Source organism: Sceloporus occidentalis, unplaced genomic scaffold (genome assembly GCF_023333645.1).
Source record: "Sceloporus occidentalis isolate IW3139 unplaced genomic scaffold, rSceOcc1.0.p SCAF_3, whole genome shotgun sequence".
Taxonomy (NCBI): Eukaryota; Metazoa; Chordata; class Lepidosauria; order Squamata; family Phrynosomatidae; genus Sceloporus; species Sceloporus occidentalis.
Window position 1 is genome coordinate 59053530 of NW_028316983.1, and position 18628 is coordinate 59072157.

Below are 18628 nucleotides of genomic sequence, written 5' to 3' on the forward strand. Positions count from 1 at the left end.
TACAGCACTTTAGAAATAAAGTTTAATAATAATAATAAGGAATTTTAAGAACTAAAAATATTGGGATTTAAAAATTTTCCAATGGGACATAATGATCAGAATTAGGTACAGTGCGCCCACACCAACCATGGACTTGCCATCCACAAATTTGGGCTTCTGTGGATGGCAAACATCCAATTTTTGAATGGATGCGTATTTATGTGGCTGTGCACATGGACCATTGAAGACAATGCATTTGAACATCTGCTTTTTTGCTATCTGTGTGTGTGTGTGTGTGTGGGGGGGTCTGGAATGGATCCTCCATGGATAGCAAGGAACCACATTAGTGCAAATGCATGGTTGTTGCCAAAAGCATTGAAACACACCAAATCCTCCATAAATAATGAAAAATGCATAATGCCACATGATTGTGGTATACATTTCCCTAGCTCCACTTTGTAGGTGGTTGCTTGATTGGGAAATATGCAGCATGATTGGGCCACTCTTATGCTTTATAGGAGTGAGATGAGAAGATATTGAACGTCAGCTTTTGGTAATAGACAAGCATGGATTAAGTTTCTGTTTTCAAGTAATTCTCAAGTTAATGGCCTCTGATTCTTTCAAGCATTGCTTGAGATCCTTGTGCTTTGACTGGTCAACAAAAAACTTCAAATATTGACTGTCTCAAGGTCAAAGGGGTGGAACTCCCCACATGGCCATGAAATCCTTGGAGGCAATGTCTAGTAATTGTATCTACAGCATACCTGAAAATTATTGAGATTCCAAAGTCAACATTGTTCTTCCAAGGTATTTTTATGACTCCCAGGGATTAGTCATCAGGGATGACTGATTCTACAGCTTTCCAGATGGTCTGAAGGCACTGCCAGAAATATGAAAGTTTGCCCCAGGGCTAGGTTGATGGCAGGATCTGAATGTGGCATAGGAAGAAATCTTTTCAACATGCCAAAAGGAACTAACTAAATAAATTGTGAATAGCAAAAATGCAATGCAAATGAACAAAGCTGGCAGAAGCACTTTCTATTTTCAATGATATGGCAAAGCCCAAGGAGAACCTGCAAGGAACATTTGGGACAGCTGTGTATTTCCAAACAGTAGCCTCCGTTTTCTTAAAAAAACAGGCAGTGCTATTTTCCTGAAGGAGGTGCAGTTTATCAAGATGATGCAGTTAATTAAGGATCTTTACAGGTTCCTTCTCCAGCTCTTTCTCTGACATTAAACTGTCAGCAAGATAAGGCAGAGGTAAACACCCAGATGCCTTCGAAGAGACCTGTATTCTGCAGCTCCCCCTCCCAAAAACAAAACAAAACAAAACAAAACCATGTTGTTCAAGATAGGGTGGTTTTGTGTTTTTCGTTCTCTAAACCCATTTGATGTTACACACAACATTTTGTTATGTGTGTTTATGCACATAACAGTGCCAGACTACTTGAAGTCAGCAGACAAACTTGCTGTTGGCCTAAAAGCCAAAAGATCTCATTGGTTTTTGCAGCCCTTTAATAGCTTTGCCTGCTCAGCCAGGCCAACCTGATGTAAATCCTTCAGCACTGCAGTCCTGGTGTGCAGTCATTCCAGAAGATTGTGCCAAGTGCATCAAGCCTTTGCATTGTGCCAGAGGCTGGGAGGGGGTGAGCCGGGGTGAGCCAGGGTGAGCTCATTGTAAGGTACTGAAATTCCCTTGCAAGGGGAGCATTTTGTTCAAGGAAGTAGAACAGGATCCTTGTAATGCCGGCATGAGGAAATGCTGCAGCTTGTGCCTTAGTCAATAACCTTAGCCATATTCTGAGTGTACATTCCAGGTTAGAAATCCTTTGTGTACTTAACCTAGAACTTGTGTCATCACCATTTCAACAGTTACCCAAAAGGTGTGTTGTTAAAAGGCCGTCAGACAAATGCAGCTGGGGTGGGACTGTTTGCAGCAAAGGGTAATTGCTTACAAGCTCATTGTAAGGTGTCTGCATCTTTGTAGAAAGCCACTGGCCTGTAGCTTCTGGACACATGCACTGAAGCAAATAAAAAGCTTGGGAAATTTACTTTGTTAGACTACAACTTCTAGAATCATGCAGCCAGCATTGCTACCAACAGACATGGAATGCTACTTTTTTTTGGAGTGGGGGAATTTGGGGAGCTGTAGGCTAAGAAACCAAACAGTTCAAACTCTAGTAATACAGTCCACCCTCTCTATACATTCTGGACTCCCCCCGCGTATGGGAAAAATAGCTTATGCTCAAGCCCCATACGAAAGAATAATGGCGTGCGCATGTGGCAACGTGCGGGGTGCATGGTGTGGGTAAGCGCCTCATTACTTCTAATGGGGCTTGTGTTCCGCATAAGCTCAAAGTCGCGGAAGGCAAGTCCGCCTTTGTGGATTTTTTGGGCTTTGTGGCCATGTACTAGAAGGATTTATTCCTGGTGTTTTGCTTGCATCTGTGGCTGGCATCTTCAGAGAATGGTGGCATGGAGGTGTGTGGGGTATATATACTGTGTGACACTTGGTTGAGAGGAAGTGATTTACATGTTAATGTGTGTTGGTCTGTTGGTGAATGACAAGGCCTCAGGGTGGGAGGATATGTGAGGAGGATTTATGTCTGTTTAATCAGTGATCCACTGTCTACTGGAAAACCCAGAATTTCAGTGCTTTCAAATAGGATTTTATGCCCAGGATGGTTTATGACATGTTCTGCTATTGCTGGTTTTTCCGGCAGGCTGTTGCTGCTGATCCCAGGAAAAAAATAACTTGAGAAGGATCCATCCTACCCCCTATTTGCAGTAAGAACAGGCTGCCAAGTAGACAAATTTCATGAAGGAAAACAGCAAGTGTGATGCTACTCAATGCACTTCTAAATCACTTTCAAAATGGATAACATTTTGAAATTCTTCCTGGACAGAAGTTTGAAATGTAGGACATGTCCTGGAAAATGAGGATGTCTGGTTACCCTGATTGTCCACCATGTGGGTCTTGTTAAAAAAAATCTATATTTATCATGAAACATCAGAAGCTCCATCTTGTTTTACCATACCCCTTTCAAAAGATTTATGGAAAAATACCAAGATGTAATCCAGAATTTTCTTTTTTCGTTGGTCTAATGTGGATTTGGAATTTTTCATGTGAAAAGTGCTGCTACCCCTGCTTAAATAAATAAATCCAAAAAACCCTTCCCTTAGAAAACAAACATCTTGCTTTCTTATTTCTTTTTTAAGGGTATGTTTAATTCACATGGTGTCTAATCATGTTTTGATGATGTGTTATAATATTTTAATGATGATTTTTAATGCCATCTGTGTTTTATTTTTAACCACCTTTAGCACTAGTTCTAGTGGAAAGCCAGGTTCAATACATTCAATAAATAAATAATTTTTGTTTGTAACTGAAATGCTGATGAGAAGCAAAACCCCAGATTCCACTGATCAAACGCCAAGAGCAAGGATGCTTTTGTGGGTAGTCCATAATTAAGATTCTGAAATTTGGAGTGCTTTCTTTGTATTTAATGTCCATTTCCTCTGTTGCAAATATACACTTTATTTAGAGAGAAGGAAGCCTGAATCACACTTTTGTGTTTTCCCTTCATGCTAACCCTAAATCTCTTCTCTGCACAACCATTAAAAGTGCAAGTGCACTAGCCTAACATGCCATGCTCATGGATCTATGCTGCCATATACAACTGGAAGCAAAACCAAATAAAAATATTGTTTGGTTTATATTATCATCTGGTAAAAGGTATACAGAAAAATTAGGATATGAATATAAAATGTGTGTGTGTGTGCATGCGCATGTAAAGGTACTGTATATAATAAATCATTAAAATAACTAATTATTCAAATTAACTCTACACAGTCAAAAATAGCAGTATGGGAGAAGGTCCATAAAACACAAATAATTTGTTGAAGTTAAAAAAGATGGCCCAAGGTCTCATCCATTTCTTCAGACAGAAGACAGAAGCTTTTGGATTAACAGTGTTCCTCAGTGGTCACTGCAAATCTTACGTTGTTCAGTATTTCCTCCAGACTAAAGGCTGAAGTGTTGGCAAAAAACCCTACATAATCATATAGATATTAAAGGCACACATATTTACAAAGGAACAACTTCAATCCAGTACTTACTAACACTATAGATTTATATGAAATAAAAATCCCTCTTTTCCTTCACTCTCCATGGCCTAATGCCAATGCTCAGAGGTTCTGTTTATATAGTAAGATTTCCACTCCAACCTCTGTACCTCATCTGTCATTAATTACAGTATCTTGAGTCAAGGCTGCAATCAGGTGTGTACTTACAGTTAATGAGCCCTCAGATAACAAATCCTTCTTAAAATACTTGACTGTATAGTTTCACTACAGATAACATTTAAATTAGAATCTGTTATATCACATATAAAAATAATACACTTTCAAACAAACATAATAAACAAGACACTAGAATAAGACAAGGCAAATGACATCTTTAAAAAGGAACAGCATCGACTAGAACAAACAGCCCTACATCATAAAAATAGTTTTTTGATATAAACATTCCAAACATGAACACTACAGATCATGTGCAAATACATTTAACATAAATAACAAGACTTGAAGATGGAAATTAGAGGTATACACCATTATACAAAACAGTGAAGAGGAAACTGGCTAGAATACTGTTATCTCATTTACACCTTCATTTAAATCACTGGGAATTAATAGTTTTCAGTTTGTGAATCCAATACAGTTCTCTTTTTCTCAATTTGTTATAGCCCTATGTTTAACCACAATTTTTTCTAAGCACCAAAACCTAATAGCTTTCTCCTTATGCTTGAATTCATAAAAATGCTTCACTAATGGTGCATGCATTTTTCTGGTTCTAATACAAATTTTGTTTACAAATATAAATCCTTACTTTTCTTGTTGTAATTCCTACATATAATAGATCCATGGGCACACTGTATGACATGTATTATTCCTTGTGTGTTGCAAGTAAATAGCTGTTTAAGAAGATATTGTTTGTTGTCCAATTGATAACTGAATAATTTTAAGCTGAAACAGTTAGAACATAACACTGAAATTTTCACATGGAAATTATTGAACACATTTACTTCCATTTGTAGCAGTATCCATTGATCTTATAGGGTGTCTTGTGTTGCTGTGCACCAGCACATCCCTTTAGTTCTGTCCACATTTAAAAATGATCATGGGGACTTGTTTATATCAAGGCATATCCTGCAGCAAAAAACCAGAGTAATTTTATTGCTGCTTTTCATTCACAGGACTTCCCTATGAATGAAAAGTGGCACTAAAATTACTCTTATTTCTTTATTCATGGAATGGTGCAGCGACTATGGTGACATTGTGCCATGTTGTCTGATAATCTTCGAGCAATTGCGCGATAGTGACGGGAGCATCCTGCTATGCTCCTGTAAGTACCTTCTATCAACACCATTCTTTTTTGTACTTGGATGCTGCCTTTTTTGCATAGTTTATGAGTGGGTGTATCTTCAATACTGGGATCTCTGGTCAGATGCTTTATAGGTGAGAAATGTACAGAATAATCACTGTTGAGAAACTCTGATCTAGTTTTTCACATTTCTGCATGGTGAAGATCAACTGGACAGTGCACAAATCTTTCTGTGACAGAAAAAGGAGCTGGATTTTTGCTTGTTAAAAATAAACCCTGGAAATGGTCTTTCCAGGTCATCTAGTTTAATTTCTCTGCCACCATGAAAGGATTGTTTCCTCCAGCAACGAGGCTTTCTCAAAAGCTTTCAGAGGAATCAATTTGTCTTTTACAATGGCCAGATTGTGGGTAAACTCCATCTGATTTCTGAATGTAAACCCATAGAGGAGGCATGCTTGCTGTTTGGCTGAAAATAAATGTCAAATAATTTTAGCAGAACTTTGAAAGCAAGTCCTATTTAAAACGACACAGTATGGTGCATGCGCCAGCTGGCTTTGATTTTCTGTAGTTGAATATCTCATTCTATGCACTCATCCTGAATAATGGGAACATGAAGGATATGAATTATGCCCTTTGATTATCATGTAACAAATGGGAGGGGGGATTCTGTTTTGTATCTTTGTGTACAAAGTGATTTGAGGGTTGCCTGTAGGGCTGTGCTGAGAGCTGATGTGCTGTACTGTGGGAGATACTGCACCCAGGGCAGCCCCAAGGTATTTTCCTGACTCAGATGAAAAACAAAAGAGATGCACATTCATTTCATATATAGATTCTGCTTGGGGCAGTTGAATTTTACTTCAGTGGTGTGCAGGGCCAACATCAGGGATGTACCTACTGGGAGGAGATTTCTAAATGCAATCCCCTAAGGGGTAAAATTAGGGCATTGCTTCCCCAAACAAGAATTTTGCACCCACAAATGACTTTTTTTCACTTCCCTTCCTTCAGTGCTAGCATTGCAAAGAGTGCAACAATGAAACTTATTCACACCTTGAACTCTTCCATTTGCTGTGTCACATTCCTTTCGTAACTTTGTCCCTTTTCTTTGGAAGCTGAAAGTGTATTTCTAAAAGCTCAACTGAAATGCAGTATTAGTAATTTGGCAATTGAAGAAAAAAAGTTAGTAGGGGGGGGCAGATGCTCTTAGGGGGCACAGGGCAGGATATGCGATACACAGGATTTTGCCCTCCAACATTGGGGAAGGTTCATGGAGTACTGGTACAGTGGCTCAAAAGAAATGGCCAGATCATTGCCACTTTTATTCCCTGAAATTTGTTTCCTGAGATTGTCTCTTTCATTTACCTAAGGTAGGGATGGGCAAAGTACAGCCTTGGGGTCACAGGTGGCCCTCAAGGCTGGTTTTTCAGCCTCTACCAGTGGCTTTTCCATACTGTATAACATTAACAAAAATGCATTCTTTTCAAAACCAGAAGTGGACCCTGTCAGTTCTATTTTTTTCACTTTTCCCCCTTCATTTTGGCATTTTGGGTGGTCCATGTGGTTCCATGGAGGGTCTATGGATCCAATGAATTTGTCTGCCCCTGGCCTAATGGTAGACCTGACCTGAGTTTACTCAATTTCAACCCTACTCAGTTATGAAGTTTACTTAAATGTGTTTCCCTACATGAGATTAACTTGCATCCTGTTATACTGTAAAGATAAAATAAAAAAGAAGGAGCTGTCTTGAGCTCCTTGAAGAATATATTTACCTAAATAAATATATTTAATACAGAATCTTGCAAACAGAGGGCTTGCAGGATTCAACTGTGACATCATAACTATTTCTCATGCTCTTGCTTTGCTGCCACAGCACACGGGTGAGAGCATGTGAAGTGTCTGAGAAAAAAGTAAATATTATCACCTAGGTGTGCCTTTAAATATCCTCTTAATTTATGGTGACCCTATGAATTTTGTAGAGTTTTTAATGCAAGGAATACTCAGAGATGTTTTTTCCAGTTTCTTCCTCTGAAATATAGCCTACAACACCTAGGGCATTTTTTAATATATAAAGAATTACTTGCTCATGCACACGTTGTGCTAATCCATGTCCAACATAAGCTTGAGAGCTTTTCAACTAATGCCTTGTGGGGAGAAATGGTGATGTTCTAAATATTGCTCCTAGGTCTACTCCTTATTTACAGCTGCCTGTACTGGAGAAAACCTGGCATCCATTTAGATACATCAATGTTTTATGTTAATGCATCTGCCATCATACTAGATGAAGAGGAATTGGCTGCATTTAACAGACATAAACCCTGGTGGTTTTCTTGTGTGAAAGCAGCAAAGCAATGGAAGATCTTTCTGCTGTAAGCCTAGGATCTAAAAGGAGATGCCTATACAAAGCAACTAGGGTTGGTGTCACCCAGTGTGATGACTCATGATGTCGCCCCCCATTGACCTCCTTGGATGAAAATGCAGACGGAGAAGAATCCTGGGGAGCCCAGTGTCTTGCCACTACCATCCCCTCCCCAGATGAGATAGCAAAGAGAGGATGCCCCCCTGAGCAAGAACAGGTTTTTTTTTTAATGACAAAAGATTACTATCATCAAGGAAAGAGGCCGGAGCAAACAATTCCCCCTCAAGGACAATGGTAGAAAGGAGCAAAAGATGGTTAGGGGGAGGCTGTGGGATGGGGAAACAGAAAGTATGGCCTATGGCTTTACCACCTCCATGGGAGCCGCACATAAAGAAGAGTCCCCGCCTTTCTTTTTGGGGGGAGGGACCTTGGGACACCTCACTGCTCCTGGTGTCACTCCCTCTGATGGTATCACCTGGTCTGGTACACACCCTCTGGTGATGCCACTGGTGCAAAGGCTTGCTGGTGTAGCATTCAATAGCATTTATGAAAAGGCATGGACTGTCTTCTTCTATGACATATCTGCCTTTATCATGAGCAGGCTTTTATTTTGACCTTTACTGTTCTCTTCCCCTTAAGTCATGACTTTACACAGAGAGCATTTTCTTAGTCCTTTGAAGGACCTGGTCATGTAACATGACCAATGTAGAAAGACTGAAAGCAGGACAGAAATAAACCTTTCAACTGTAAGTGATCAATCAAGTTTGTTAAGCAACAAGGTACAAGTTACAGTCACAATATAAACAGAGAGAGAGCACATACAGCTAAACCAAGCAAACATTTAAAAATGCAACTGTAAGCTAGATGAGGTAAACTGGGCTGACAGGGACTACTCTTCCTGTTCTTGGGATGGGAGATCCGTCTACCCTTATGATTCAACAAGGAATGTCTCCTTGTTGCAGCTTCAGGAACTTATGCCCACATCTTTGAAGGTTTGGGGGAGGGCTGTAACAGTTACAACAGGAATGTGCAATGTTTATCACATGCAACTATTCTGTGAAACCTAAATTTATCAACTGTTTTAAGCAGCATCTAAAAGTAGATCTGGCAAAGCGGGTGCTGGCCTTACCATTAAGCAAAGTAAGCCAGTCACCTTGGATAGCAGATGGTGTGAGAGGCACTGGAGGAATTGCTGTGTGCCAGACAACCACTATGCCTTTCCCCTAACCTAGCTTTCTGCCAGGTATGATGGAGAGCACTCCACCATCAAGAGTGCTGAGGAAAGAATCCAGTCAATTTTTGTCCATGGAATGGGAGGTGGGCACTACTTTGTTCAATGCCACCAGCAGAAGAATGTCTTGGTCTGGCCAGTCAAACTGTCAATAATCCATCCATATTAATCAGCTTCTATCCTTTTTAAAAAATCCTTGACGGAATTATGTAAAGCAGGTAGAGACTGGGATTTAGGGAGAGATTTATCTCTGTCAAAGGGGAGGAATTCCAATGATGATGAAAGCTGTCCTGACTGCCCACTTGTATTTGCAGAAACATAGCAAACAGAAAGCTACCTGTAGGTTTTCCCCTTCCATTAACAGCAGGAGTAACGCTCTGAAACATTGCATTCCAGAGGCAGTGTGGATCTAGCTTTGGATCAACTAGATTCAAAGAAAGATTTTGGGTCCTTTCACACCACACAATTATAGTGATAAGATTAAACTTTTAACTACTGTGGCAATATCCTATGGAATCTTGGAATTTGTAGATTGATGAGGCACTTTACCACTACTGTATGATCAGCAGCTGACCTAGTGATCAGTGGTCCTTTTTCTCTATGTCCCATTTTTACCTCTTCAGAACATAAGAGGAGATGTATATGAATATGTATATATAATGATTTCATAATTTTGTAATTTATGAATGGGTTGAGTCACAAAGGCACATTCAGTGATTTAATTGCTCAGTAAATTAAGCAAACTACTATTGATCAGATAAGAGTGAATAGAACAGGATCAACTTCAGAATAAACATGCATAGCATTTCAGTGTAGGACTGCAATCCCATATGTACTGTTATAACACAATTGCACTCAATGAGACTTACTTCTGATTAGAATAACACATCCTAATAGTATATGTATAGGATCACATTGCAACTGAAGTCATCAACCTCTTCTGAAAAATCAAAATACTAGTCTTAAAAAAGGTACCACTAAACTAAGGCCTGTTACAGACTGCCAAAATAAAGCTGCTTTGGGTCTCTTTGGAGGTATGCTGTTTAAATGATGCATGCATCCTAAGAATCCGGAAGCTGCACCAAAGCTGCACTCCAGTGCTTAGGAATGGAGTGTGGCTTTGGCGCGACCTCCGGACTCGTAGGACCCATGCATCATTTAAACAGCATACCTCCAAAGAGACCCGAAGCAGCTTTATTTTGGCAGTCTGTAACAGGCCTAAGTTGAGTGGAGTATTCTCAAGCCTTGCAGTTGTTGTTGTTGTTGTTGTATGCCTTCAAGCCATTTCCAACCTATGGCAACTCTAAGGCAAACCTAGCACATGGTTTTCTTGGCAGGTTTCTTCGGGGGGAGGAGCTTACCATTGCCATCCCCTGAGGTTGAGAGTATGTGACTTGCCCAATGTCATTCAGTGGGTTTCATGGCCGAGTGGGGATTTGAACCCTGGTCTCCAGAGCCATAGTCCAATAGCACTACACCATGCTGGCTCTCATCTTGAAATTACCTGGAAATGTAACATGTCAATAAATCAACTACTTTGAGTCATGATTTAGATAGCAGACCTAGTCCCACCTCTTAGTAAATTGCTTCAATCATGCTGAATGAAGAGCCTCTCTGTGGATTTTTCTTTCCTCATTTTTCATTTTTACACTCCCTGAAATAACAGTTCACATTGAACAATGCAAGAATATCCTAAAAATAACTCCAAAGTGGGAAGACAAATTATGTCAGATTTATGTACCTTGCTTGAGCATTTAATCCGCTTTCATTACAGACTGCATGTTGATGAAAAGCCCATGTGGGCTGGTTTTTGACAGGTCCCTGTCTCTCTTTTTCCTGTGCTCAATATTATGCAGATTCTCTAGTTTTCCATAAAACAGCTAGAGGGCTGCCTCCTATTACTGAGGAAGCACAGAGGAGTGGTATGTGAGAGAAGAGAGTGAATGGGTGTGTGTGTGTGTGTGTTTATATATGACTGGCCCAACCTGCAGTTTCAGATTTCAGACTGAGCTTATCACTCTTCCAGTTCCTTCCAGCCTGTGGATGTTACTCTGCCTTTTTGCTGACGGATCTGCCGTCCTGAAGAAAGAAGCTGTTGCTGCTTCTCTTTTTCCTTCTTTTCTTCTTCATTTCTTCATTGAGACAGCACATTTAGCCCCAGCTGCAGCTGTCTTTCCCCAGCCTCTGCATTGGAGCCAGCCTTACAGGCAGGATTTCCCCTCCTTCTCTATTCGCCTGATGCCTGGGCAATGAAGGATGCTGTCACTTCTTACTTGAAGGTAAATCCAGGTGTTCACTTGGAGAGTTGCACTCGCCTTCCTTCTGACCCCACCAAACAGTTGATATTTGGAGGGTGTTTCAGAATAGGTAATGTCGGTGTGCTTTCAGCTAATATGTACTGTTTTGAGTGGTAATGTTAGGTTAAATGTGGAGGGGAAATGGCATGCATGTGACACTGTAGGGATAAGGTCCTTATGGAGTAAGGGCCACAATTGGAATGTGATTTAATGTCTGTGTAATAAAACACACATACTCATACTCAAAACTGGCCCAGAACATTCACTGTTAATGAGGAAAGGGTTCAAACTCTGAAATTACAAAACAACTGAGGATACTCAAAAGTGGGATTTATATGCAAGATAGATGGTGTAATCTGGAAATGAATGACACTGTAGTTTTGCACTTCTTTCATGCTTTAGATGTTTTTCAATGATAACTTGATTCAAGTTGTATGACTATATACTTTGGTTTTCGCAGTGTCAGGCACCTGAGTCTAAGTATCCCCCCCCCCCCCCCCATGCAATGAGAAGCATATGTTGCATGATCTCCACTAACACTGATATGTGCAACTTTAAAAGGATTTGGGGAGATGGAGCTGCACTATGTAGGGCTAAGAAACATGAAAGGCAACATTCCTTTTTAAAGGAATCTGTGGCAACATAAACATTCGTCCTGTTTGTTACTACATGGATGCATTTGTCTAGAGCGGTCTTTCCCAACCTGCTCAGCATATATTGCAGGAATCTAGTTCCATCAGCCACAGCCAGTATGGGGCAGTGGACAGGGATGATGGAAGGTCAACCCTGGTTAGCAACAGGCAAACATGAATGGTTAAGAAGCCTGCTTAAAGGATGGATATGCTCTATTCTGAAGTATTCAATGGCTTGTTGTGAGATGGAGTTGCTGGATCAACAAATAGACCTTGCTGTCCAATGCTTCCAGTGTTTTGAAGTTTCATACTCTCCAGCAAAATACCTATTTGGTAACAATTATTAATTGGAATGATCTTGTATTGAACATGGTAGCTTACCTACAGTGATACCTAACTGGCTGGGCCAGCACCATCTTGATTAGAAAGCAACAGAGTTTGAAAAAGTTATCTGTGTGGACTTCAGCAACCTGAACCCTTCAGCCAGCATTGCTGGAGGTGTCCTCAGTGCCATACTGTTTAATAAGCCCTTCATCATGTTACATACTTTTGATGTGATGTGCCTAGTTCTCATCTCAAATGTAAATCATTATTCCCTCTATGAGCAGCTATATACACATTGATTCTGGTTATACATTTTGTCTAATTTAAGATTTGGTGCTAAAGGACTCTGTCCCATTGCAGGAAGATGTGGCTTATTCTCAAGTACGCATCCACAGGGTTGCAGCCTTTATTATTGGTTTTTAGTCCTTTTGGATTTGTGATGGGTTTTTTTTAGAAAAAACAAATTTGGAAAATGGGCAGTCTATCAAAAGCTAAGCAAACTGAACTATCATTGACCCCCGTGGAAGCCATTTAGGCTGCTGTTCCCTATGCAGTTTCTTGAGATGAAGTCACTTTGAGTTTACTAGACTGTGCTTTTGAGTTTTCATAAATGGGATTGTACTGTTCAGCACTTGCTTAATTAATATGATTAAAAAGAGCTTGGCGTTGGTTGGATTGTGTCCCAGCCATTTTCTTTTGTTGCCACATTTTTGTTTTTATATTGTTTGAATTGTTTGAATTGCTTTAATTGTGATTATTAGCTCTGTTTGTTGCCTTAAATACTTGGTGGAGAGGTAGCCAATAAATATGATGGACAAATAAACATCATAAATGCAATTTTATATTGCTGGCTACTGTGTGCGTGCGTGTGTGTGCATATGCGCGTGTCAGCACATGCCTTCAAATTGCCTGTCGTCTTATGGAGACCCCATGAATTTAATACGGTTTCTTTGGCAATGAATATTCAGAAGTGGTTTTGCCAGTTTCTTCCAAATATCTGGTATTTGTTGGTGGTCTTCCATCCCAATACTAACCAGGGCTGTTCCTGCTTAGCTTCCATGATCAGATGGGATCAGGTGCTTTTAGGGTAGTTAGGCAGGCTAAATATCCAGTACAGGAGGATAACTGGCCTGTAACTGGGCATCACAAGAGAGGAAAGCCTCTGAGCATAATAACATTTATTTCATTCCTGCTTAGTAAACAAAATCAGTCACTAACTCCAGAAAAAAACGGAAGTGGTCCCTCTTTGAAGAGCTTCACTGTGGTGGTGGTGGGATCTTTTGTGAGGGGAGAAATGTTATATACCTGACTACTTTTAATTTTTTTTTTAAAAAAAATAACATGTGGACTTGAAACGCACGCTTCATGGACAAGGAGAAATTTATGACTTCTCCACATTCATAAAGGATACAGGTATGGTTAAGACAAAATGCATGAATTAAAACTCACTGGCACGTGTCTGTTCAACGTTATAACATAGCATATAACCCATGTGTACCTAGTTAATGGTGCAACTTCTGTTCTCTTTAACATGCTTCTAATGCAGATGTGTACTTTAAAAAAAACATGTATCTTAGGCGCGTTACAGACCACTTAAAAGCGGCGGTCTGCCGGCGCTGCCAGTTGCCAAATCCAGGAACCGCAGTGGCCAAACCGTGTGGTTCCTGGACGTGGCAAAAAGAAGCTCGAAAATGGCGCTTCTTTTTGCACCCTGGAAGTGGCACCGCGAGGCGCTAGTCATGCACTCGCAGCGTCACATCTGGGGCACGCGTGCGGACGCTATATGTCCGCTATGTCAAGATGGCAGCGCCTGTGTGGAAGCCATTTTGTACGTATCCAGTATGTACTAGGGTTAGGGGCATCAGGAAGTGACACCCCTTCATAACCCTAGTACGTACTGGATGCGTACTTTACGCCTGTCTGGAACAGGGCTAATTCCTCAGCTGCTACATGAACATATATTTGGGTGCCTTAGCACTGTCTGCCTTAGTTGAGATCAACGTGGTTAATATGTACGTACTGAATTTGGACATTTTAGTAGTTTGATAATGAGGTGCCTTGTAGTAATTTAGAACACCTGTAACATTAAAAAAAGGTGTGTGTGTAAAATTGCTTTTTTGAGCTGCAAAAACATATTTGAAGCTGAAATTTTAAAACCTTTACAGGACATGCTCCTAGAGAGCTTTAAAAAGGCCATTAAGACAGATCTCTTCCGGCAAGCCTTCCCGGAATAAAACGCTCGGCCACAAATAAGACTTCCCATCCAGTGAACTCTGTGATGATTTTTATTTAGCTTAGTCACTTTTAATATGTAGTTTTTAATCTTACATTGTTTAATCTTGTTTTAAGGGGGGCATTGTGTATATATGGATGTATTTTAACCTGTTGTACGCCGCTTTGATTGCCTGGCAAAAAGCGGGATAGAAATAAAAAATTTATTTATTTATTTTATTTAGACTGGATGGATGTCACATTTGACTCATTTGTCCACACTCCATTAGTTCCTTCTACATTTAATATAAAACAAAGTGATTTATTTTCTTGTAACAGACATTGGAAAGCTCAGGAAAGTGGAGGCCACATAGATGCTATTGCTACAATGACCTTCTCCACATTGTGATGTACAAATTGTTTGCTATTCTGTAGATCTATACAACTTCAGATTAGTTATTTTGAGTACCAGACATTTGTCCCCATTAGACCTAGAAGTCCTGGAGAGTGTTACATACATGGAAACAGGGAGATGCAATAATGATACATGCAGTATTTTGAAAAGGGAAAATGGTTACATTGTGGTGTGTGCGCGCGCGCACACACAGACACACGTTTGATTCACAATAGCCCTGATTGAATTCTGTAGAACATATCCCTTCCCAAACTGGCTCTCCAGTTTCAGTTCCCATTCTCTGAAGACTACAGGAGAAAGGAAGTGCCTCCCCGACTCAGGCTGCATCTGTACTGCAGAATTAATGCAGTTTAACACCGCTTTAACTACCATGGCTCAATGCTATGGAATTCTGGGATCTGTAGTTTTGTGAGATATTTAGTCTACTCTGTCAGGAAACTCTGGTGCCACAACAAACTACAAATCACAAGCTTCCATAGGATGGAGCCATGACAGTTAAAGAGGTGTCAAACTGCATTCATTTTGCAGTGTGACAGCAGCTGATTTAATAGTATGGGAGGAGAACATAGACACAGTTAAATGGCAAGGGCCATTTTGTCTGTTTAATGACCTTCAAGATCTGGGGTATCTCAATCCAATGGATAGTATATAAAGAAACTGAAGGAAAGATTAACAGGCTTAACAACTGCCCTGTGATGTTGTTCTATGGGCAACTCTATTAACTGAAAGCTAGAAGACTTGATATGTTGTTTTCATTAGATACCATTTCAATGTACTCACCTTAAATTGTATTTTTATATAACATCTATGTAACCTATAAAGCCAGATCTGTAGTCCTATAGTCTTCATCTGACAGTATGTGGTGACAAGCGCCTTTGACTTTCAACCCCCCCCCCCCCCCCACATCTGGCCCTCATTTATAGCTGAATGGACTGGAATTGGTCATCCACTGTGTATAACTGCTGTTTTAAAATGGTAGTGGTCACGCTGCTAAGGAAATACACAGCAAAGTTCAAAAGCCCGTCTTGCATAGAGATGGATGGATCTGTCTGATTCTTTTTGTAAAGCATTCACATTTTTTTCAAGCACAGGTTTTTTCTCTCCATTTGTACATTGGTTTATTCATATATGTTCCATTTCCCCTAATATACCTAATTTTGCAAGCACTTTCCATAAATGCATCCTTTTTATATACCATTTTGTATGCCATTTTCACTAATGTACACTTTTTGTGTGTATTTTTTAATGCATCACAACATTCAGTTTGTGTTCCAGTTAGGACATTGGTGTGGGAAGTGTCAATTAGGTCAACCCATAGCTCATATCAAAGTTGCAAAAAGAGGGAGAGAGAAGAGAAGAAAAAAGCCATTGATATCATTTGGTGTGGATATTGCTATAGTTGTAATGGGTCACAAACATAATGTTATTAATACAGGTTATTTTCTCCCTTATTCTTCACACAGATGTATGCCTTTGACATGCATACCCCCCTGCACATTCCAGTTTATAGAACCAGAGCATGAGCCAGAGATTTAAAAAGCAAAGGAGATTTAAAAATCTAAATTAAATTTAGAATAAAAATCTAAACTGAAAAATCTGAAAATTGAATGTGATGCACAAACTGCAGTGCTAGCACAATGGAACTTTTTTGCCCAATGCCTTCCCCAAAAGCCCTTGGCATCACTTGAAAACTGCCTCCAGAGAGGTTCTCAGACCTCCAGTGCAGGTTTTTTTTTTGGGGGGGGGGGTATACAAGGGGCTTCATGGGGGAGGGGGGTTGTCTGCTACAAGTGATAAATCTCATTGGGTCATGGCCATGGTCCTGTTGGTCAACGAGAGGGGGAAAACCCAAGACCTGTATTTCGGTAATAGCTTTCTTAGAACAAATTGACACTTTATGGAGTGCTTTGAGGTTATCTAAAAGCCTTCTGGAGACTATTTCTGAACCTTTTAGAGAACTTTTTCATTGGTCCAAGGATATAAAGTTTCTTGAAGAACAATGTATGCATGTATACTTGGTATGCATGTGATTACCTTCCTGTTCCCTCCAAATATTATTGTGCTTTTGTCTTTGTTTTTCTTATATTATGCTAATACCATTTTATGATGGGGATTATTTTTGAACCGTAAGATGCTGAAAGCCAGTTGCAATTCTTGGCTACAGTGACACTGAGAGAGCATTCAGAACGGAAGCTTTCTGAGTATCTAGTGTCCTGATGCTTGGCACCAATAAATCACGAGTCAGGAAATGTACTACTACCACTGTTGACTGCTAGTATCTATTAAAACCAAGCACCTATTGAAATCAGCACAGGGGTGCAACATAAAACACAAACAATGGTTGGCTGGAGGGTGGGGGGAGAGCAAACTGAAAAATACTTGCTTTTTAATTATACTGTGCCCTTTGTTCCAGTTTAGAAGTAAATCAATGTGGAGAGTGTTATATCCATGCAGCCAAGATTTCTGGTCTGCTTTTTGAAACTGAGTATGTAAGCTGTCTTAAGAAATACACGTTTTCCACTTTTGAGTAAAAGCTAAAATCATTGCAACTTGTGTTGAAAGTAAATCCAGTAGTACTTACTCCCAAAAGAACAAGGAGCAATGGATATCATTGGCCAGAATAGGAAATTTGGCATGGGTTGCTCTTTGCAAATGGAACATGTGTTTTAGAAAACTGAAAAAAAATGAGTGAAAATGCAATTAATTTCACAATTTAATGTATGCCTACTTATTCTAAGGGAACAGGTTTATGCTTTAAAAAAAGAAAAAAAATCTGAGTCATCAGTTATCTTGGCATTTGAAAAACTGTTAAGTGGTGTCTGTTCTACAGTTTGGACTTTGATCCATGTTCATTTACCCAAACAAACCCCCCCCCCCCTTTTTAATAAGTTTGCATCATTGGAATGATGTCTTTTATTTTAATTAAACATTTCCTTTCTGGAAAACCTCCCCCTTTCTCTCAGATAAGGTGACTGCTTTTGCAGGCCAGGTTAAAACTATTTCAGTATGTCTGTTTAGTTCTTCACTACTGACAATCATAGCTCTGAATGTATTTATTGCTTACTGGCACAGTAAAAAGGATAAGGTTTCCATATCACTTGCCCAGCAATAGCAGTCTTGATCAGGAACCCTTTAGATTGCAGGGATTGGCTTCACACTGGTTCTTGCTTTTCTAGCTGTCATCATCATCAGAGACCGGATATGATGTTTTTGTGCTATAGTATCTGACTAATCCTTTATGGCTACCCATAATTTGCTTCCTTGTCTGTAATTGCAGTCAGTCAGTGCCAGTTCACTGATTATTGCAACATGGTTGATATGTCTTATTACTGAGCAAATATCAGGATCAAAGCTGTCTCACAGTTTCTACCTGACATTGGCAAATGTAGTCCACAGTATGTGTGTGACTTCTCATGGCCTTTTCTGTAGCCCACTGAGCTTCATCTAAATCCAAGGCCCCAAGACACCCCCCCCCACACACACACACAAATCAAGATAAAAATGTCTCTTCTGGAATGATGGTTTGGCAAGAGACACACCACAACACTGTCTTAGTCTCTCAGCCTGTTAAGTCACAACTGGAAATAACTTCCAGTCATTTCTGGCTACACCACAGTATGGTCAAAGAAATTTAACTCAACCAATCTCACTTGCTTACCATTACTTGGATGGGTTGTTATCCTCTTGTCTTTGTAGAACTGGCTGAATAGGGAAGGTATCATTTAAGATGGCAGGAATAGCACCAGCACTAGGGTGGTTTTACAGGGGCAGTCTACTCTTTGAATAGATGTCAGGACTTCTTT

At 40.0% G+C, this 18628-nt stretch overlaps 1 protein-coding gene across 2 annotated transcripts in view; it reads left to right on the plus strand.

The window, feature by feature from the left end:
• Positions 1–18628, plus strand: part of PLEKHA6 (pleckstrin homology domain containing A6) — a 269710-nt gene that overhangs the window by 70436 nt on the left and 180646 nt on the right. The window contains exon 1 of one of the 2 annotated variants that reach the window (XM_089514583.1): positions 11169–11225. The exons of the other annotated variant lie outside the window; for it this stretch is intronic. The gene's annotated coding sequence lies outside the window, so the exon portion shown is untranslated. Of the gene's footprint in view, positions 1–11168; positions 11226–18628 lie in introns of those variants that run through there. 2 annotated transcript variants of the gene reach the window in all.